The sequence below is a fragment of the Dendrobium catenatum genome, unplaced genomic scaffold (genome assembly GCF_001605985.2).
Source record: "Dendrobium catenatum unplaced genomic scaffold, ASM160598v2 fragScaff_scaffold_1347, whole genome shotgun sequence".
NCBI classification, from domain to species: Eukaryota; Viridiplantae; Streptophyta; class Magnoliopsida; order Asparagales; family Orchidaceae; genus Dendrobium; species Dendrobium catenatum.
In genome coordinates this window covers 1,250,221-1,273,245 of record NW_021319809.1, presented here as the reverse complement: position 1 = coordinate 1,273,245, position 23,025 = coordinate 1,250,221, and the positions used below count along the sequence as shown (strand labels likewise).

Below are 23,025 nucleotides of genomic sequence, written 5' to 3'. Positions count from 1 at the left end.
GGGTTTACACTAGTTGATTTAAGGTTTTTGGGTCAACACGAGACCGACACAATTTTGTAAATGGATCGGAATCTCAAACCCAAACTCGAGACATAATGCAAACGGGTTTACCCAAACCCAAAATTTTTTGGGTCAGATCCAATTTGGGTTTTGGGTTATGTCAAATTTTGACACACATGTTAGAATATTGAGAAATCCTAATATATATACCAATATATTAAAATTTTAATCATTCATTTAAAAAGTAAAATAATAATTTATTTTTCTCCTTTACAAGAAATTAAAATCATCCTCAAGGAATAAAAACCAAAAAATATGAAGGTTTATAAATAATTTATCTAATGTAAAATGTTATATTGCATATAGAAACAACCATTTTTTAGTAGTGGAGTAGGAATTCATTTTATTTTCTTTCTTCCTATCTTGGACAACAGTGTTTCTTTCAACTAAGTATCCTATTTCACCAACTACAAATAAGTAAATTAAATATATGATGAAATTATTAGCTTCATCCACTTTCAGATATAATTTTATAATGTTATATGTCACATTATTCAGTAGTTTTAAACTTCATCATTCTTAATGAATAATAATTTAGCAGGGAATATTTTCAAAGAAATTGTCTTTCTAGACTAAAGCAAATACACTCTCCATTCATGTCAAATTATTCAGCCAAAACATATAGTAAATTTACTTGTTCAAGCTACAAATATTTGAATCAAGTGCACATCCTTGCTTGAGCAAAGAGCCAAAGCGGGGCCTTCAATGAGGATGAATTATTCTATGCGGATACTGAATGCCATCCGGATCCCAAGGAAAATGCGCTATGTCACCCACTACTCGTTCCCGCGGCTCAGTACTACTCGGTATTGAGCTCAATACTAGATGACGTGGCTGCACGTGATTCACCTCTGAACGATAAGTTGTGTACAGTGTCTACACAGAATAATCTCTCCTTCATGAGAAGCCAAGATGGCTTTCCACATCCTGACCCTCCATATTTCCACGTGGCAGCAAGTTAATGGGTTGATGGTCTTGGACTAGATGAGGTGGGCCCATGCATGGAGTGCCAAAGGGACCCATTTCATGTAGCTGCTTCAGAGCTGCCTCTGAATTAAAGAATATGATAAAGCTGAAGAGAGCGACAGGTTTTGGAGGAGAGGTCAGATATGATTAAATGGCACTTTGTAGAGGAAATGGCTGTGATGATGATGATGATAATGGACAAGGGGTATGATAGCATCCAACCATTCATTATGTAAGCATAGGCCATAAGAATACTAAAGTGAAAAGGAAAGGAGTGAATGTGATGAGAGAAGGTGGGGCTTTTCTTTGAATTCAATATAGGGTATGAAATCATGGAAATTATGTGAGGGATATTTTTTTGTCATCAACATTTCTTTTGTTGAAATGCAATCTATGCTCATTGAAATAAAAAAAAAAATATTATTAATGGAGAGTATATATATAAATAATAGGTTTTAGAGAGTGAAATATTAGAAACTTAGAATTTATTATGGATTATTATAATTTTTATAAATGTGTTGTTGGGAAAGTAGCATTTTTAAAAACTACTTTAAAAAGTAGCTTCGTAGCATAAATAATTTTTTAAAACAGTTAAAAAGTTGTTACCAAATAGAATAGTGGTAGTGTTCTATAAAACAAAATAATAAAAAAGTTACTCCAAAGTGATATTTAAATCAAACTTCCTTGTATTTTTATAGAAGGTATGAAGTTTATTGGGAGCTAAAAATTACATGCATGAAATATTTTATAAAAAAGGAAGAAGGTTTTCTGCCTACACTTGGAGAGTGTGAACAACCGACGGTTCTTTGCAGATACTTGAAGGGTGTAAAAGGACGATGGTTTTCTTCCGCATCGGGTAGTGGTGGAAGAGAGTTTTTGTGAAGGCTTCTTTGCCTTGTTATGGGGGCAAAAGGAGAGACACTTGTGATAATAGTGCAATACCTGAAGTGGAAGACTTCAGGGAGTGGATGTAGGCGTGTTTGACCGAACCACTATAAATCTTATCTTTTTATTTTCCGCTGTTTTTTACTTTACTGCTTTTGTGTTGATCTGTGGTTGAAAAATCATTTTAAAATTTTACTATAATTTTAATCGTCTTAAAGTGGAAGAATTTTTAAATTATCAATTCCACCCCCCCACCCCATTTTTTAAAAATACCATTTCACCCCCCCCTCCCCCCTTCTTGGTTAGCTTATTGGGACATAAGCTTAGGTCTAACAACCTAATTCATATTTAACAAGTTTCAATAGTATTAATATTATTATTAAAAATATTCTTGAAATGTTCCACCCCATAAGTAATAATGTCCTCCTCATTCTCAATAATAACCCCATCATCACTCACCATTTTAAAAATATTATTTCTCATGTTTCTCTTATTAGACAACGCATGAAAAAACTTAGTATTTCTATCCCCTTCCACAATTAACTTCGAGCAAGCTTTCTGTTTCCAATAAGTTTCCTCTTGGTCTTGCAAAAGACCAAGCTTAATTTTGGCATTATTAAGAGCAGAAATGTTATCAAATACAGGATTATCCATATAAACCTTCTCTAACTCAATCACCTCATTTTCAGCCTCTTTGATATTAGTAAAAATATTCTTAAAAACATTTTTATTTCACCATCTTAACACTTGTTTCAATATGCTAAGCTTGGACCAAAGCCTAGGCATTCCATAAATATCATTATTCGGAGCAACAGGCGTAGTCCAATTATAGTGAATAACATTACTGAAATCATTGTGGGATAACCACATATTATGAAATTTAAAAGCAGAAGGAACATTAAGCCTATTATCATCAATAGTCAAAAGTAAAGGCACATGATCAGAAGCAGTTCTATTCAAATGTTCAACATATGTCATAGGAAAATTCACCAGCCAATCATTATTAAATAACATCCTATCAAGACTTTGCCATAAATTAGCTCTACTCCAAGTAAAAGCACTGCAAAAAAAAAAAAAAACCAATATCATGTAAATTGCAATCACTAATCATGGAGTTGAAGTCCTACATAGATTTAATGTTAGGAGTCCTAACCCCCCCACGGCCCAATCTAGTGCAAGAAGCATAAATAAAAGAAACATTGCAAGTAAAGTTAAAGAAAGCAATTTGAGCATTTACTACCTGATGATAGTCATCGATGATAGTTAAATTAAGATCACTCTTCTAGAAAATCCAAATTTTGTTAGAACAGTTGGCATAATTCAAAGAAAACCCCAAACTACTAGCAGTATTATCAAGTTTATCCCTAGAAATTAAAGGCTCAATTAAAACAAGCAGCTGAATATTGTGAATCCTATAAAGAATTTTGACTCTAGTAACCGAATCAGTTCCCCCAATACCTCTAATATTCCAAATGAAAGCGTTAACCATTACAAGGTTTTGAAGAAGTTTTAGTTCTAGTAGAACGGGGCGTCGAAGGCAAAGATTATTTAATATTCTTCCCTTTTTTTCTACTCAACTTTATAAAAACATCCTCATCTTCTTTATTAGAGGTAATGTCATCACCATTAGAAGACATGAAGTCCTCTTTTTCATCATTTTCTAAATGTTCCTTCAAAAAAATTGTACCCGAGATGGGAATAAATTCCCCTTCTTCACAAACCTCATTATCAACATTATCAATTTCAAGAACAGAGACAACCGTAGAATTAGGCAACGATAAATGATTAGACTTAGTGATATTAAGCATCAATTCAATAGAAACATAAATATCAGGTTCCTTATTACCTTCAATAACCACAGCATTATTATCTCCACAATTTTCTGTTGACCTCAATTTTCGTTCGAGTGTCATTGAAGGCCTTTGATTGATTTAATCAAGTCCCATCGGGTTCAATTCGAGCACAAATCACCTCGAGTTGAGTCGAATTAGGCTCAATCGGGTTTGATTAAGCTCGATTAGTGCGCCTTGGCCACGTCAAGTTTGTTATGATTCGAGTCATCATTTTATTTAAATTGAATCCCAAATTGACTCGAATCGAATCTAATTTTGAGCTTAATTTTAATCTGATGTGCTTGATTTATTTTTTTCCATTCTCATGAGCTTAAATTTATTATTAAATCAAGCAATCAAATCAACGGCTAAATCATCCAAATTCCCTTCTAATTAGCCTTATGATGAATCCTAGCCATAGATCTAAGGTCTTGATCATTTAAATACTCTTTTAGGGCTTCATAAGAGGGGGCTCTTGTTTGGATTATCTTCCTAGCCACTCTCCACCTAAACTTTTTGGTGTGAGAGCTTTTCTAACTTCTCCCCACCTTCTTCCACTCAAATCCATTGGTCAAATCCCGCCGACAGCGATCATCCGACAAGATCAAGGCTAGATCTGTCCAAGGCCTCGATCTGGTTGATCCGGAGCTTGTTTGATCGTGATTTCAACTAGAGAAATATACGAGGACAATCTGCAAGCTCAATCGTATAAAGAACTTGAAGATCCAACGGTGAGATTCCTCAAAACTTTAGATCTAGGTCACTACACTTAGATCTATATAGCTCTTTAATAAGTGTTTTTTAGAGTTTTCAAATATCACCCCATGCTTTCTATTCATGATGCCAATCTTATGTTTAAAATTTCATTAAATTTGGATGTCTCGATCGAGAGAATGAAAATTTTCTTTTCTTTTCTTTTTTTCGTTTAAAAAAAAAAGATTAAAAATAAATTTAAAATTATTTTAAAATCTAAAAAAATACATATTATGTATCATTTTCTTCATTATTTTACCCTCTTTATTTTAAAATTAATTTTTTATGCCATATGTATTTTAAACTATTTAATTAAACCTAATTTGAGTATTTAATCAGTATTTGAATTAATATAATTTTATAATGTTATATATCACATTAGTCAGTAGTCTTAAACTTCATCATTCTTAATGAATAATAATTTAGTAGGGAATATTTTCAAAGAAATTGTCTTTCCAGACTAAAGCAAATACACTCTCCATCATGCCAAATTATTCAGCCAAGACATATAGTAAATTTACTTGTTCAAGCTACAAATATTTGAATTAAGTGCACATCCTTCCTTGAGCAAATAGCCAAAGCGGGGCCTTCAATGATGATGAATTATTCCGTGCGGACGCTGAATGCCGTCCATAGCCCAATAAAATGCAATCTATGCTCATGAAAGTAAAAAATATTATTAAAGGAGGGTATATATATATCATTAAGACAACCAACTGTCCAATGTTTGTAGGAATCAATATTGGCCGTCCATACGAAGTACTCCCAAACTGCCCCTGATCTTCTACCTATTTAAAAGACATGCTACTACAAAAAATCTATAAATAGAACCCCATTTATCTTGGAAAAGGGAGGGGGGAGAGCCAAGAGAGAAGAAGGAAGAGAATGAAGAAAGCTCCAACCACCTAGCTCCACCTTGACCACCGCTGGAGTTCTATCGCACCACCGCCGGAGTTCTGCCGCAACATCGCCGGACCACCAAGGGACGTCAGGGTTCTACTACACCACCATCAAGGTTCTACCGCACCACCGTCGGAGTTCTGCCACAGCACCACCAAACCACCAAGGGACACGGAGTTGTGTCAAACCACCATCAGACCATCAAAAGACATTGAAGCACCATCCATAGCCGGAGTACTCCCAAACTCTGAAGTGCAACTGCTAGACCACCACCAAATACTGGAGTGCTTCTGAACCACCACCTGATGCCCGAAGTTCTGTCAGAACTACGATCCTTTCGACCTCTGTTGCCTACCATGGTCCTTCCGACCTCCCTTGGTAGACAATGGTCTTTCTGACCCCAATCTCCTGCCGACTAGAGTCTTTTTGACTACTATCATCTGATTACGATCCATCCAATTACGGTCCTTCCGACTAATGTCGCTAGCCACCGTTGGTCCTTTTGCCCAAATGAACATATCAACACTTATTCTTCCAACTCATACCATATAATGCACTCTATATGATGTATATTTGCTACTTCAAACCAAGGCCTACTCCCAAGGAAAGGCCTCATTTGTAATCAACTGCAAAAACTAGTGGATTCATTCAAACTGGGACAGGCCCCATGGTTTTTTCCCCTTTTCAGGGGTTTCCACGTAAAAATTATGGTGTCTCCTGTGATTAATGCATCCACCTTTTCTAATTATTTGTGTGTTGAATTTTCGTACAACGCTAAGATATTAAACTATATACTTCTCTACCGCCGTAAATATTCTAGGACGCAACATTTTTGTACCGTCTGTGGGAAAGTGATTGCCAACTGGGAGGGGGGCAATTATTGCTCCAATCTCAAAAGATCACCCTTATCAACTTCCTGACATCATTCATTGTTGAATCAATGTCATAAGAATCAGATGCGGACTGGGGGGCAACTTTGACTACAACTGTGATAAAAAAGATCCTCTGATACTTTTTTCATCAAGATGATACTTCAAAAAATCCCAATAAATGCAAGGATGCTTCCAATAACTATAATCTTTATATAGTCCCTTACGAGATTTCTACTCCTTGGGTAAGGTCTTAATCTTGACCTTAAAAAGGCAGTAACGATCTAAAGATAGGCTATTCTTCGCATTTGATTCAGGATACATGCGATAATTGCCCCCTCCCGATCAAGGCAAAATCGATCCTAGGGGGATTCGATTCGACCTATTCTATATATGTTAACGTCATCGAGCATAGCTCTGACATACAATCTCGGATAGGTCATACATCCTGGGTGGATTCTCTCGACTTCTTCCACACAGGTTAACGTTATCGAGCAAAGGCTATAATGTACAACCTCAGATAGGTCATACATCCTTAGTGGATTCTCTTGACCTCTTCCACACAGGTTAACGTCGTCGAGCAAAGGCTCTGACATATAACTTCGGAAAGGTCATACATCCTAAGTGGATTCTCGAGTCATCGAGCATGGCTCTGACACATAACCTCAGATAGGTCATACATCATTGGTGGATTCTCTCGACCTCTTCCATATAGGTTAATGTCATTGAGCAGGGTTCTAACATACAATCTTGGATAGGTCATACATCATTGGTGGATTCTATTGACCTCTTCCATATAGAATAACGCCATTGAGTAGGGGTCTGACATACAACCTCGAAAAGGTCATACATCATTGGTGGATTCTCTTGACATATTCCACCTGGTTTAAAGTTATCGAGTAGTTCTCTAACATATGACCTCGGAAGGGTCATACATCCTTGGTGGATTTCCTAGACCTCTTCCATATAGGTTAACGTTATCGAGCAGAGCTCTAACATACAATCCCAGATCATACATCATTTGTGGATTCTCTCGACCTTTTTCAGGCTACTACAATCAATGCATCATCTGACTAACTCTTCAGGCTATTCAACTCCCATTTATATGGTTCATCTGACCTCTATCGCATGATAATGGTTTTTACAACCTTCGATGACTACGGTCCTTTAAATCTTCGTAGCCTGAATACAGTTCTTTCATCCTTCATCACTTGAAAATGATTTTGCAGACTATGGTTCTTCTGACCTCTATTATTTGACAAAGAACTTTATGATAATGTCAGACTTTGTCACATCATTAGAACTCCCCCAATAATTTATCCTCAAAATTATTTCAACACAAAGAGGGGCTCTAGCCCAGGACCACTGGAAGATCTATACTAGAAGCAAAGTTGAAAGAAATAATAGTGCTCTCCTACCGCTAGACTTTTGACAGACCTTCAAGTGACGCCGGTCTTCTACCCGGCCTCCAAGTGACGCTGGTCTTTTTCCTGGCCTCCAAGTGATGTTAACCTTCTACCCGGCCACCATGTGATGCTGGTCTTCCGCCCGACCTCCAAGTGCAACGGCCTTCTGTCCGGCCTCCATGTTACGCCGGTCTTCTGCCCGACCTCCAAGTGACGTCTGCCTTCTACCCAGCCACCATGTGACGCTGGTATTACACCAGACTTCGGAATGACGTCGATCTTCTACCCGGCCTCCAAGTGAAGCCGGTCTTCTGCCAAGTGACATCAGCCTTTTGCCTGGCCTCCAAGTGACGCAAGTCTTGCACCCAACTTTGAAGTGATATCATCCTTCTATCTGGCCTCCAAGTGTCGTCGGTGTTCTGCCCGACCTCCAAGTGACGTAGGCCTTCTGCCCAGCCACCATGTGATGCTGGTCTTGCACCCAACTTCGGAGTGACGTCGGCCTTCTACCATGCCTCCAAGTGACGCCGGTCTTCTGCCAAGTGACGTCGGACTATTTCCCGGCCTCCATGTGACGTCAGTCTTGCGCCCAACTTCGAAGTGATGTTGACCTTCTTCCCGAACTCCATGTGACTTCAGTCTTGCACCTGACTTCGGAGTGACGTCGACCTTCTACCCGGCCTCCAAGTGAAGCCGGTCTTTTGCCCGACCTCCAAGTGACATCAACTTTCTGCCTGGCCTCCAAGTGACACCGGTCTTTCGCCCGACTTATAGGTGACATTAGCTTTCCGCCCGACGTCCAAGTGATGTCGGCCTTTTGTCCGGCCTTCAAGCGACACCGATCTTCCACTCGATGATGGACTTCCTCCCATCATTGGACTTCTGCCCATCACGGGACTTTCATCGAAATTCTATCTATCACTGCACTTTCTCCCATCGTTGGACTTCTACCCGTTATGGGACTTTCGTCAAAATTTTACCCATCGCTGGACTTTCATCGGATTTATACCTGATGCCCTACTTCCACTCATCACCGAACTTTTGACCTCCCTCCTGACAACAACCTACCCTCCTACTATAGTCTTTCCATCCTCCATCGCCAGTAACGGTGGATGCAACATCATATGATATAGCTCCCTTGATAGACACCCTCTCAAAGTCATTCTAGGAAGCAGGACATAATTCTCCTTTGGTTATCGGATCTCTCGAAGGATGGCGCCCATCATGACCTCTATATAGGAAGAGACGAAGAAAGAGGAGGAAATTTCTACTCAATGAGGGGACCTAGAGCAAAACAGGGGATACCCATCTAAACAAACCTAGGGAAAGGCCTCAACTTGAGAAAGAAGAGGAGAGGGGGAGGTGCAAATGGGGTATTTATAGTTATGTGAGGGGAAGATGAAAAGTCTCTCTAAAAATTTCTATAATTTTTTAAATAATTTTGAGAATTTAAAGAGGCAAAAATTTACTATCCTCATAAATACAAGAATTCAAAAAGTCATTTAATAATTTTTCTGTTTTTTATTTGGGAACTTAAAAAATCAGGAAACATAAATGAACAATAATAATGTATATTAATACTTCTTAATAAATTAAAAGAAGTGGAATCATCTTGACTTAAAAACTGAAACGTTAATAGAAATATTAATATATAATATTAAGAATATTTAACATTAATAACGTTTAACATAAATTGATATTAAAAAATTAATATAATAATGTGAGGCGTCTAAATAGTCGCTTCAATCAAGAGGCACCTCAATTAAAGGAACTTTTATTTCGTTCGGTGTAAGAATGTAGAGGAGCGTTCGGTTTTAGGCAAAAACGGGCCGTGTACCGAGTTTTTTCAAAAAACTCGGTACACCTCGCGTTTTTGCCTAAAATCGAACGCTCCTCTACATTCGGTCGGAGGATGTAATAATTGTTCCAATTAAAGAGGGGAAGTAGCGGCATAACAGCCACCTCAATTAAAGAGGGGCGCAGAGCAATATTTCTAACCCTGGCATATAATTATGAATAATATACAACAGCTCAAGCTCTATGATTTATCTTACTCATAGTTATTGAATATTGGAAGTTGAAAGAATCATTCACGATCCTAGTACTAATAACTTTGATAAGCCATCCAATTGCTAGAAAATAAAAATTATCTAATACAAACGATGAGTCTAAAGCAATACTGAATGGATTAAATTAATGCATGCAAGCAAAATCATTCTAAATTCTCTTGCTCACAATTATAGTCGAACATGAATTTATAATATTTTGATACTTTATGAGTTAATATTCGGAACTTCTACACTTTATTCAAGATTTTCAAGTGGCGTCAAAAATTTTCTAAAAGTTGTGATGTGTATTTTCGGACTTTTGGAACTTCGACGTTCAAAAATAGGGGGACAACTGATACATCATCAAAAAAATTATCTTGATATGGCACGAATCTCGAGGAAAAATCAAGTTGGAAACTTCCAAAATTAATATGGAGGTCATATGGACTCTAATTTCAGCAAGCTTATAATCAATTTGATCGTTTGGGAATTACAAATCCAACGACACAAAAATCGACTCAATCCGAGCTCAGATGGAACAAAATCAAAGACCCAGAGCACTTTTGGAAGGTTTAAACCACACTTTGGATTACCAAATGGTCTCCAAATGTGACATGCTTATAGTCGAATCGAGCGGCTCGATGAGACGAATCCAATGAGCCTAAGATCGTCAAATTCTGATATCATTAAGACAACCAACTGTTCATCGAACCATGTATGATTGTAAGAATCAATGTCGGCCGTCCATACGAAGTACTCCCGAAATTCCCCTGATTTTCTAACTATTTACAAGACATGCCTCTCCAAAAAATCTATAAATAGATCCCCATATCTTTTTTTTTTTTTTTTTTGGGGGGGGGGGGGGGGGGGGGGGAGAGGAAAGAAGAGACCCGCACCACCGTCGGAGTTCTACCGCAACATCGACGGACCACCAAGGGACGTCGGGGTTCTACAGCACCACCATCAGGGTTCTACCGCACCACTGTTGGAGTTCTGCCGTAGCACCACCAAACTACCAAGGGACGTCGGGGTTCTGTCGCACCACCATCGGACCACTAAGGATACCAGAGTTGTGTCAAACCACCATCAGACCATCAAAAGACATCGAAGCACCATCCAAAGCCGGAGTACCCCCTGACTATGGAGTGCCACTATCAGACCACCGCCGAATACTGGAGTGCTCCAGGACCACCACTTGATGCCCAAAGTTCTACTGGAATTACGGTCCTTTTGACCTCCGTTGCCTACCATGGTCCTTCCGACCTCCCTTGCTAGACAATGATCTTTTTGACCCCAATCTCCTGCCGACTACAGTCTTTTCGACTACTATCTGTTGACCTCTCTTTTGACCAAACCTCATTTCCCTGGACCCAAGGGGATTGAGTTGACTAGGTCAACTGTTGACTTGGTCAACCCAGATCTTATTGGGTCAATTTTGACCCATTAGGCCCATTAAGAGCCCAAATTGATTTCAATCAAATTCAAATCTTCTCATGGCTCAAACCTCATACACATTGGACCTATTTGACTGAGTTGACCAAGTCAACACATGACTTGGTAAATCTAAGTCATAATGGGTCAAATCGACCCATTAAAACTCATTTAAATCCGTATTTAAATCCATATTTAGAGCCCATTAATTGCAATTAAAGCTCCTAAGCATTTTGAAATTCAAACCCCTGCCAAGGGAGATGGATTTTCCTCCTAATTAGCCAGGGATTAAATCCCCACCGTTCATTATAGGGTTAGGCCCTTTAAATACCAAAAATTTGATCTTTTTGCTCATGCTTTCTCGAGAGACCGCCTGAGGCCTCGAGATTTTTTGTGAGAGCTCCCACACCCTTTCCCCACTCAAACCCGACGAGGCCAAGCCACCGGCGGCAAAATCCCGGCAAACCCGAGACCAAATTTCTTCCAAGGCTTCGTCTTACCGATCGAGACCATTTTGGAGCTCGAGTTCAAGAGGGAAGTTGTTCCTAGGGAGTCCACGAGTTCAACAAGTCCAAGATCTCCTGAATCCACCGTGTGGATTGAGATATATCGCTAACCCTAGGTTAGGGCACTTAAAGATTAAATAACTTTTTATACACCTTGTCTTAAGACAAAATTCTTTCTCCCCATGAATGCTCTTCGTCTATAGAAGTTATGTTTCAAATTTCAAGTGATTTGGTTCAGTAAATCACAAGTTGGTATTTGATGTTGAGGCCTTCTTTGTGTTTGATATTACTCCCCAAAGCTTTCTTATTTTATAATTTACCTGAAAATAATTCATTTTAAATTGGATTCATAATCATATTGGTTTTGGTTCCCGGTTTTGGTTAATCCTATAAGAAATTGTGTTATATATAGAGTTTTTTATATTTTTATAGATTTATCTATAGTTTGCTTGATTACTACCAAGCATAGGCTCGATGGTGGTCATCATGATGGGCCTCGGATCACCCTGAGCTCGCGCCCTAGGCGATCTAAGCCGTCAATCCCGCGGTTAACGGCCAGGATCTGGCCTTACTGCGCAATCAACCGACAGCTGGGGGCCATCCGCTGGACCGGGAGTTCGTGCGACTCGATCCAGACCGTGGATCTCATATCACGCGTGATCCAACGGCATGTGATCCACGCTGAGCTGGATCAGTGGACCGCACCGCCGCAATCACGCCATGATGATTGGCGCCAATGATTGCTAAGACCGCAATCATTGGCTGCGGTCCCAGGATCCAATCCAGGGCTGCCATGTGTCCCAGCTGTCGGTTTTAATCAAAAATAAATATTTTTAATTATTTAAAATTCTATTTTTACTTTAGAATAAATCCAATTCTCATCCGTTTTTCGCACACAATATGTCGAATCGTTCGGATTTTTATTCCCTATATTTTAAATTAAAATTATTTCAAAATTGTGTGTCTATTCTAAATTATTATAAAAATAGTAAAATCATTTATTAATATTATTATTATTTTATTAAAATTATTATTATATTAGTATTATCATTATTTTAAACCTATTTTGTTATAATCACTATTATTTTAGTTCCTTTGCTGTTGTTAATTATGATTATTATCTATTATTGTTATTATTATTATTATTATTATTATTATTATTATTATTATTATTATTATTATTATTATTATTATTATTAAACCCCTTGAATTTTCAAAAAATGTCTACTTTATTTTAAAATTATTTGAAAAATTAATTCTTGCTGTTTGATATATTTTTGTCTTATATTGCTACTTTGAGTATTTTTCCTATTATTTAAATAATAATTATTATAATTATTTTAAAATAAAAGATTATTTTTAAATTATTTTAAAACCTCGATTGGATGGTCAGTGGGTTTCCCATATATTTATTTATTAAAAATTTATTTATTTTTAATTACCTATTTTCCAAAAATTATAGTATTTTTAACTACTTTAAAATTACTTATATTTTAAACCCTAATTTTGGGAGATCCACTACGCATGAAATTTTAAACATAGGTTTTGCACATGAAGAGCAATCATGGGGGTGTGTATTAGTGAATGGTTGAGTTCCAATCATTCACTAATCCCTTCATCATTTGTACTTACTTTTCGTTTGTCGTAGATTGCATGTGTAGGTTGCACCATGAGCATTTAGTTTAGGCTCTCCTAAATCTAATGACATGGTATATTTACTTTTTTTTTGTGTTTCTCATGCATTATTACCTTGAGGGTTAGTTTAAAATACAATTTGAACCTTTATAACTTAGCGACACCCTAAGGACAATAATTAAGGACTCGTCTAGCGAACTTAAAAAATTTTTAGGAGCTAGGGTAGATCACTGATTGACATGAAATCCTCAACATTTAAACTTAGAGACATCTTGAACATCCAAAAAATTTCTATGAATTTTTAGGAGCCTTTAGACCCCTTAATTAACCAACCCTAATTAACCTGCTAAATAGGGCCTCGAGACCTTCTAAAAATAACAACAAATACATCTTAGGTTAGAAAATTACCCATAATACCTCAAATTGTTTAGAATCGGATCCTTGAACTTTATAAATAGGGCTCTTTAGTTTGACTTTAGGTTGACCCTTAATTTGACCATAAGTGGAAATTACCTTTTTTCTCCTAATAAATTACTAAAAATTATTAAAAATCCTAAATTTTTCTCGAACACTTGGGACCACTTTCTCAGGTCATACCTGATCTTTGGGGGTGATTGCAATTTGTTTGGAGCTGATTTGAATCAAAACCACAAAATCAGCCCTTTATTAGATATTTTAGATAATTCAATAAATACCATAAACTTAGAAAATTCATGACTAATTGCAAAAAATTTCAAATTAGGTAAACTAACTTGCATTAGACTCCTACTAGGGTCTAGTATTTATTAAAAAGATTAGAATTCCAGAAACCCATTTAAATTAGAAAGTCAACTTTTTGGTCAACCTTAGCCTACATTCTAAGGCCCAAAACTTAGAAAATTCATAACTTTGCCTAGAAAACTCCAAATCCATCATACTACCTGGCTAACTACTCATATTAAGGTCTTGTATTTTTTGAAAATATTAGGAGACCCAAGCCTAGCCTATTTCTCATAGTGATCTTTTGACCCCCTTAGTCTAGTACTTAGGAGGACCCGAGATTTTTTAAAATTGACTAATACAATCCAAACTTCGAATATCATCACCCTAAGCTTTGAAAACTGACCAACAAACTAAATTAACTAAAATGGACCTTAATCCATTGAAACTTTAACTTTAACTAAAATTTTCTTTTCTGACCTATAACAAATCTGAACTTTAGGTAACTTTGACTAACTACCCAGATTAGGACATATCCAAGCCACACTAGCCATACACACACATAGAATTATTTGTTAGGACACCAACTCTAGACTTAGGCTAGGCCAGTGTTTATTTTCTTTTCTGCTGTGTGCCGGAGCTTTCCGTGATTTTCATTACATGCTATTTGAAATTGTTGGTGTGTGTGCTTACTTTTCCTGCACTCTGTGGATATGATGTGATGAGCGTTAGATATACCCCTAGGTTAGGAATGACATATATATTGTTCTTCCGTGCAAGTGGTCATGCTCATGCTAATAAAATAGGGGGGCACTGTCATGATTTCTAATAATATTTTATATAGGTGCTTGTTCAGCCCCCCTCCCCAAATAAATGAGGGCTAAATAAAAATAATTATAACTGTTACAGGTTGACTGCTTAGCCCTCATAATTAAGAGCATGGCTTGGCACAGCTTCAATGGGATGTATTCTATTTTTTATATATATAACTACTTGTGATTTTATTAGGATAACCATGCAGGGAGTCTAGAATTTTCTATTTCCAATTGATGTAATATTTATAATATTTGTAAAGAGTTGTGAAAATACAACTTTGAGTTTGGATATCCTTATCCAACTCGAGTTCTAAAAGAAGAAGACATCCTCATAGGGGATAGCCTTCTTCCATTTGGAAGATCTAGGTGGATGACTTTGGATATCCAAAGAGAAAAGGTAATACCCCCTACCAAGGGGGAATTGTCTCTTCGTTTGGATATTCAAGCCACGACGGATCCAAGGAGTCCAAGGAGGAGAGATCCAAGGAGTCTAAGGAGGAGAGATCCAAGGAGTCCAAGGAGGGGAGATCCAAGGAGTCCAAGGAGAAGTGATCCAAAGAAGACTGAAGACCTGAAGACAAATATCCCACTCAAAGTCATTTACGTCTATCATAGGCTTAGAAATCTGGGTTGTTGGCAGTGGTGCCCGACCACTTTACTTTCTACATATCTGGGTTGTAATAAGGGTAGTTTACATATAGAAATTTATTTGATTTGTTGGATTTATATTGATGTGCTTACCTGATTGCGCAGTAGAAATTACCTGCTTTTTCTATGTTTCTTTCTTGCATGTCGCTTTTATTTTTGTCTGGATTTTGTTAGGCTCTTCTAAGGACTAAAATAATTTCTACTCATAACTAATTTCTAAAAATTTAAGTTTAAATAACATAGAAACTTAATGAATCTAGGGAACTACAGGAATCGTCCGGGGTCGCATGCATATTACTGCATCTTTCTTTCCTTGCTATAAGACATCTCCCTGCCTGCAGGTAGAATCTGGATAATCTGGCCTATGAGGATGAAGTGCCGGACCTAGGGAGACCCAGTCTTTTCTAAAAACCTATTTTCTATAAGCCTATTTTTAAAGTTCTAAAGCATACATGATTTGAGACCTTTCAACTAGCATGCATTGCATTAGTAACTAACTAAATAAAATTTAATTGTACTAGTTAGGGGCATTCACCCCACATAAGTTCTGGACCAATTAGGAAACTCTCTAGATGTCGGTCCTATTTCCAAAAAACTGTACCATCCATTCATCTTTTATAAATGACCAGACTCCATGGTTTTAAAGCGACTAGATTGTTAGCTGGCTCCCCAATCCAGGCCGGGGTAAGTCTAGGTTTTGCACTGCATTAGCTAGAACACGGGTGTTAATATGTGTAGAACAGTACTAAACCCAATCTAGATTTAGGATTCGAGGCTACTACATTCGATCTCGTAGTATGTCTTAAATAGTAGGTAGGTCCCTTCCTTTCAGGGACTATAAATCCTACTTATCTGCGTCATAGGATGACGCCACCTTCATCCTTCTCTCACGCATGTGATTGATTGCCCGACTTTCCTTTTTCCAGTTTCTCTCTAGTACCCTAGATCCTCCGAATGCTGGTGTGAACCTTGCATGTGGATTTAGCCCATTGAGACCTTTTTTTTCCTTTTGAGTAGGATTTTCTAGTCTACACCCTCGTGCCGACCCCACCTTGGGAAGGATAATGTATAATCCTTAATCGAGAGTTTTCTCAGGCTCCGGCCTGGGATATAATTAACCACGGGGGCTTGCGCCTGTGGGAAACTTGGCCCCACATCTACTAAACCCCACCCGAGCTATTGCATAGGGTGGGGGAAACCCGTAATTAAGTCATGTATAGCGAGAGCCGCTATCCTCAATGGTTAGTCGTATGTACGATCCAATCTGTCTCATCCAATTGACCCGTTCGTGCGGTGCTCTTTTGGAGGTCCACACTATCCTCCAATTATGGTCCATCCGATTACGGTCCTTCCGACCTACGTCGCTAGCCACCGATGGTCCTGCTGCCCAAATGAACATATCAACACTGATTCTTCCAACTCATACCATATAATGCACTCCATATGATGTATAATTTGCTACTTCGAACCAAGGCTTTCTCCCAAGGAAAGGCCTTATTTGTAATCAATTGCAAAGACTAGTGGATTCATTCAAACTGGGCCAGGCCCTATGATTTGTTCCCCTTTTCAGGGGTTTCCACATAAAAATTATGGTGTCTCCTGTGATTAATACATCCATCTTTTCTACCTGTTTGTGTGCTGGATTTATGTACAATGCTAATATGTTAAACTATATACTTCTCTACCGCTGCAAATATTCCAAGACAAAACAGTTTTATATCTGTAATTGATTGATAATAATTCTTTGAGTTTTTCTTTGACAAATTTGACATCTAATTCACTGTGAAATCTCAATGATATATATTTGAAGTATATAAATGGTGAAAGTTTACTGAAGACTCCCCAAATTATGTCACTTGTGCATTATAGTTTATATGGTGTTTTGATCCTGAAATGTAATGCTCCAGGTTGAAGTCTTTTCATTGCCAGGGTGATAGTCTACAATGAATTTAGGACTTCATGATTCATATTCTTGTTTAAATTCTAAAAAGCAAGTGTCTATGAGAAAAATAAAAAAAAATATATTACAAGAGAGTTAATTGGTTGTCCTGCAATCAGAACTTTTTTTGTCCCCTTTAAATTTTATCTTCTTAAAGTTGTACATTTCACCCTTTAACTTTATTTTTGTTTCTACTAAGGCCTCATTTAGTTGGTTGCAGTTAGAAATCTTAATGAAGTGGATGTAATTAAACATCAATTGATTTCAATTTTCAAGACCGATAACGATGAAAATCTTTAACAAAGATATAAAACCCATGAAAAACCTGATCCTCTGTCAACAACTGACAGTCGACAAGGTTCAACAAACAAAATAAAAATTGCACAATAATGTTCCGATGATGGTCATGTTGACAAAAAATCTCAATCAGAGGGGTTCACTAACAAGAAAATGCCACCCAAATACCTACTAAATTCAAAACTCAATAATTATCAAACCCAAAAGATTTAAAAATAAAATTAACCATCAAAACACTTAAAGCAAAACTCTTGCATCCTCTATAACAGTTTACCATCTGCTTTAAGTGCAAGATGGTGAAATTTTTAATTTTAAATATCAAATTTTCAAATAACATCCCATACTGATACTATAAGCCGGATATCATGTATCCATGGGTACGATGTATTTTTTTTATGATTAACCTTAATTGAAAGTTCTCTCTCATGATCGAGCGCGGTGGGTAATTAACTATAGGGGCTTGCGCCTATATGAAACTAGAACTCATATTATAAAGTCCTCACAAAATAAGGGTGAAATATCTGGTTAGTGTCTTATCTACAAACCCAATCTGTTTTATGAAAAATCTACCCCAAAACTTAAAACTCTCCCAACAACAACAAAAAAAAAAAAGAGACTGGGAGACTGGGGCTTAAATTTTTGGAGGTCACAGCTCAATATAAACATGTTATCTTCATTTATGATGGTATATATGACATATTAATGTCTACTTCTATTTAGTATATTTGTTCAAGGTAATAGATGTCACTATTTTATTTATAAGAACTTACGTTGTGTTCTTATTATTTTTACATGTGTTATTAGTAATTTATTTATACATATAAATATGTATAAAGGTTCTCCATTTGTTATCAAGTGCATATATACTACATTAGTTGATTTAATTCATATTAATATGGTTGTGCAGCTTCCCCTTTTTTTGCTCCATTCAGCCACTCTTGTGCTCCTCTACCTCACCATCATTTCCTGCTCTTCAACAAATAATGATAAATTTACATCCCATATCGCCATACGTTTCCTCTCAACTGCTACTGCAATATCTTCCCCTGCTCGAAGAATAAATTTTCATCACATACACTTCCTCTCAACTGCTAGTGCAACATCTTCTTCTCCTGCTCATAGAACATCAAATTAAAAGCCAACTATTGTGGATGATAGCTACATACAATCACTGCCAATTTATTTCATGGTGATGGCTTAGTTGTCTTCCAAATTGCTTTGAGTAGTTAAGAAGAACTTTTTTTATTATATGTACACTTGAATTGTGTTTAGAAAAAAGAAATTACTATTTTTTAAAGCAATTTTTTAGTAAATTTTTTTTGAAAGAATCAAAATGACAGTCATAAAAAACAATTCAAAACGAAGCCTTAGATAGAGATATTTCAATTAGTATTATTAGTGTTTATTCAAAATATACCATTCTGATCATTTTTATTCAAAATATGCAATTTTTTAGTATTATTAGTTTTTTTATTCCATTTAAGATTTTGTTTATTCAAAATATACCATTCTGATCATTTTTTCTTGTTTAGTTAATCTTTTTTATTCAATAATAAATTATTTTATATAAATAAGAAGGCTTTGATCTACATATAAGATCTTTGACTGAAGACAATAAGTTTGGATCCGCTCTTTTGATTTTCACACTTAGTACTTGAGTCATTTTATTTGGATTAAAGAAATGAAAGTTAAATAATTTACTTTTTTACTCTAATATTCATTTTCTTTCAATCCAATTTCAAGCATTTAGGAGTGATAATTTTACTTGTAACTTCAACATCATTTCTTCTAATTTTAGTCAAAACCCAAATTTGCTTTGGCCAAAAAATAGCTCAATTGACTTATTATCACCATTATAGGCATCCTAACACAAACTATATAATGTATCTTCTTAAGTTATAATGGCATGCAATTGAACTTATATCTATAATGTTAAAGTAAGAATAATAGTTATTTTTTAAAATACATATTTAATGCTATAGGAAGAATATTACTTATTTTCTAAATCACTAAATTATGCATGAGGAAAAGTATATGTATGGAAGGGAGAAATTGATGGAGGAAATAAGATTTTTGATCAACTAGCAACATAGTCTTATTGAACAACTTGAACTTGTGGATACATTGTGTCAGCTAGGACTTGGTTATCATTTTGATGCAGAGATCAAGAGTTTATTGGGATCTATTAGTTCATCAATGAAAAATATCAACAGTTTGATATATAATAACAACCTTCATGATTTTGCATTGCACTTTAGGCTTCTTAGAGAACATGACATCCATAATGCTTCAATACTAAGGTATGCACTAACAAATGTATGCAAGCAAATTTTTCATTTAAAATTTATTAATTCAATGTAAATGTAACATAAGAGTTTAGTTTAAGTGGAAGCTCTTTTGTTCTCAGCATATAGTGTAAGTCACACATTCACATCTATTCTATCATTTTCTAGAAACTTAAATTTGCATGGGATTTTATCCTTATCCCCCGTTTATCTATATACTAAAATCTTTCTTACCTATAATTGACTTCATGCCTTACTTTCAAGTAAAGAAATATTTGTGAGAAGTTTTTCTTCAAAATAATATTAATAATAATTATAATGTTAATCGAATTAATGGATTACCTATATATGCAAGTTTTATTAAGATTATTATAGGGAAAATATAAGATTTTGAGTGAGTTTAAATTTTATCATATTTAGATGCTAATGATGATAATAATAATATTTCATATTTTGTTGTAATTTATTTTATATATTGGTTAGCTATCCTAATGTCTATATATTTAGAAATTTAGCTTACATCTAAGTGTTTTCAGCATATATAACATAGATATTAATAAATAAAGCTATCCTTACTTAACTTCAAATACTATATCAATTCTATGTCATATTAGTAGCAAGTATGCCTAAAATGTTTTTTAAATTTGCAGACTTGATGATTTGATAAGCTGCTTTAAAACATAGCTAGGAAGAAAGTTTCAATCTCAACAATCAATGAGATTTCAAAGAAATGCTTAACTTGTATGAGGCTTCCTTCCTTTCTATGGAAGGAGAGGATGAATTGGATGAGGAAGAAAAATTTGCAATGAAGCATTTAAAATACCATGATAGATCTTTACTACGGCGACAACTTGTTGAACAAATAGAACATGCCTTGGAGAAGCCCTTGCATTAGAGAATGTCAAGGTTACATACTAGATGGTTCATTGATGCATATGGGAGACAAAAGAACTTTAATCCCATATTGCTTGAGTTTTATAAACTTGATTTCAATATGGTACAGAGTATCTACAAGATAGAGCTTTAGGAATTGTCCAGGTAGTTTGTGTTTCTCATTATGTATATGTGTGCAATCTTCTTATAATTATTTTGAGAAATATTGATGCCTGTCTATTTTATCCTTAGGTGGTGGAGAAATCTCCATGTTGTTTGTGGAGAGATTAATTTTGCAAGAAATATTGGTGGAGAACTATTTATAGGCCATAGGCTCTACATTTCAATCTAAACTCTGGCGAAGTAGAAAAGAAATAACCAAAATTAATAGTCTCATAACAACAATTGATGATATTTATGATAATTATGGTACCTTGGATGAATTAAAGCTATTTACAAATGCTATTGTAGAGAAAGGAAGTGCAATAAATCGTTTGATATGCATAAAGTAGTTTTAATTAGCTATTATTATAAAAATTTGATAAACAATAGTAACAAAAAGATTAGTAAATGCAATCAAATATATTTACTTAAAAAGTCCTTAGTTAACATATTGTAGAATAAAATTGGAACTCCCATATGGAATATGGCTATAATAAAACAACTTCCTAATTGCATGAAGAAATGTTTGAGATCATTTTTTAATACAATGGATGATATTGCCTCCTCATTTTCAAAGCAAAAAGAGTTGGACATTCTTCCATGCCTAAAATGAATCGTATTATAACAATTATTTCAATTAGCATGCCTTTTAAGTTTTTAAAAATGTATTCAAGCTTTTTCTTCAGATTCCAATCTTTAAAAATAAATTTGTGAAATATAATTAAGCTTGTAAATATACAAGGTTATGTAGATTCTGATCTTGCTAGAGATCTTGATGGTAGGAGAAGCACAACATGTTATATCTTTATTTTGGAAAAGACTGTGGTCAGTTGGGTTTTCGAGTTACAGAAGACTGTTACACTCAACCACAGAAGCGGAGTATATTGCTATCACTGAGGCTAGTAATGAGATGATTTGGTTGCAAACTTTCTTGACATAACTTGTTAAGCAACAAAGGAATGGGAAGATGTAAAGTAACAATATGAGTCTATACATCTAGAAAAGAGTAATGCATTCCATGCTAGGATGAAATACATCCAGTTTCGATATTATTTCATCAGGTCACTTTTGGAAGATGGCTAGTTATATTTGGGGAAGATACACACGACCAAGAATTATGCAGTCATACTGATGAAGATGGGTGCAGTTGATAAAATTGAGCAATTTGTAGCTTCAGTTAGTCTTTATAAAGGATGAAAGCATGAGTGAGACACACTACCGGTACTATGATTGGTGTTATAGATCGAAAGAAGGGTTGATTGCAATCAGTTCTAAGTGGGATATTGTAATGTGTGGAATATGAATGTGTTAATCAATCTAATTATTATGTTGTCTCGAACCTCAAAGCTTGTCATATTCGTTGAGGGGTGAGGGGGGTTTACACCCTACTTGGATTTGGGTGCTTTTCCCTAAAAATTTAGTACAACTCCTCGGCAGTGTGTACATAAGCGTCTCGTCGCTACGTACTCAAGTGCCCCAGCATTGAGTTCTCGAGCGCCCCAGAGCTAAACGATAGAGAACAGAGCGCCGCAATGGTATAAATATGGCACTGAAGCAGTGTAAAATAGATGTTTGAGCACCACAATGCCCAAATCAGCGCCACAACACTTACGAGACTGACTGTATGATTTATTTTCTCATTTTTCTGAAGGGTTGCATCCCTTGGGGTTATTTTACTTGGCTTTCTCTTATATTTTTAGTGTGTAGACATTGAGAATAGTGCATGTGAGAAGAGAAGGAGAGAGTGAAAGAGAAGAGAGATATGTACTTACTTATCCTAAATTTTATAGTGGATTTCTTGGTGCGGTGTGGCTCCATGATATTTTTCCATATTTTGAACTTTTTCACACTAAATCCTAGTGTCCTTTACTTTTCCCTGCTTATACTTTCTTGCTTGTTTCATCATTGTGATTTTTACTCCTCATCTTCGTCAACATGGTCCTTAAACCACTATCATCCAACTACGTCCCTCTAATCATCGCTGGTTGACTACTATCCTTCCAACCTCCATCTCCC

General features: G+C 35.9%; 1 pseudogene; it reads left to right on the top strand.

Moving 5' to 3' along the window:
* The first annotated feature begins 1,177 nt into the window (after window positions 1-1,177).
* Window positions 1,178-21,622, top strand: LOC114580850 (annotated as a pseudogene).
* The last annotated feature ends 1,403 nt before the right edge of the window (window positions 21,623-23,025 follow it).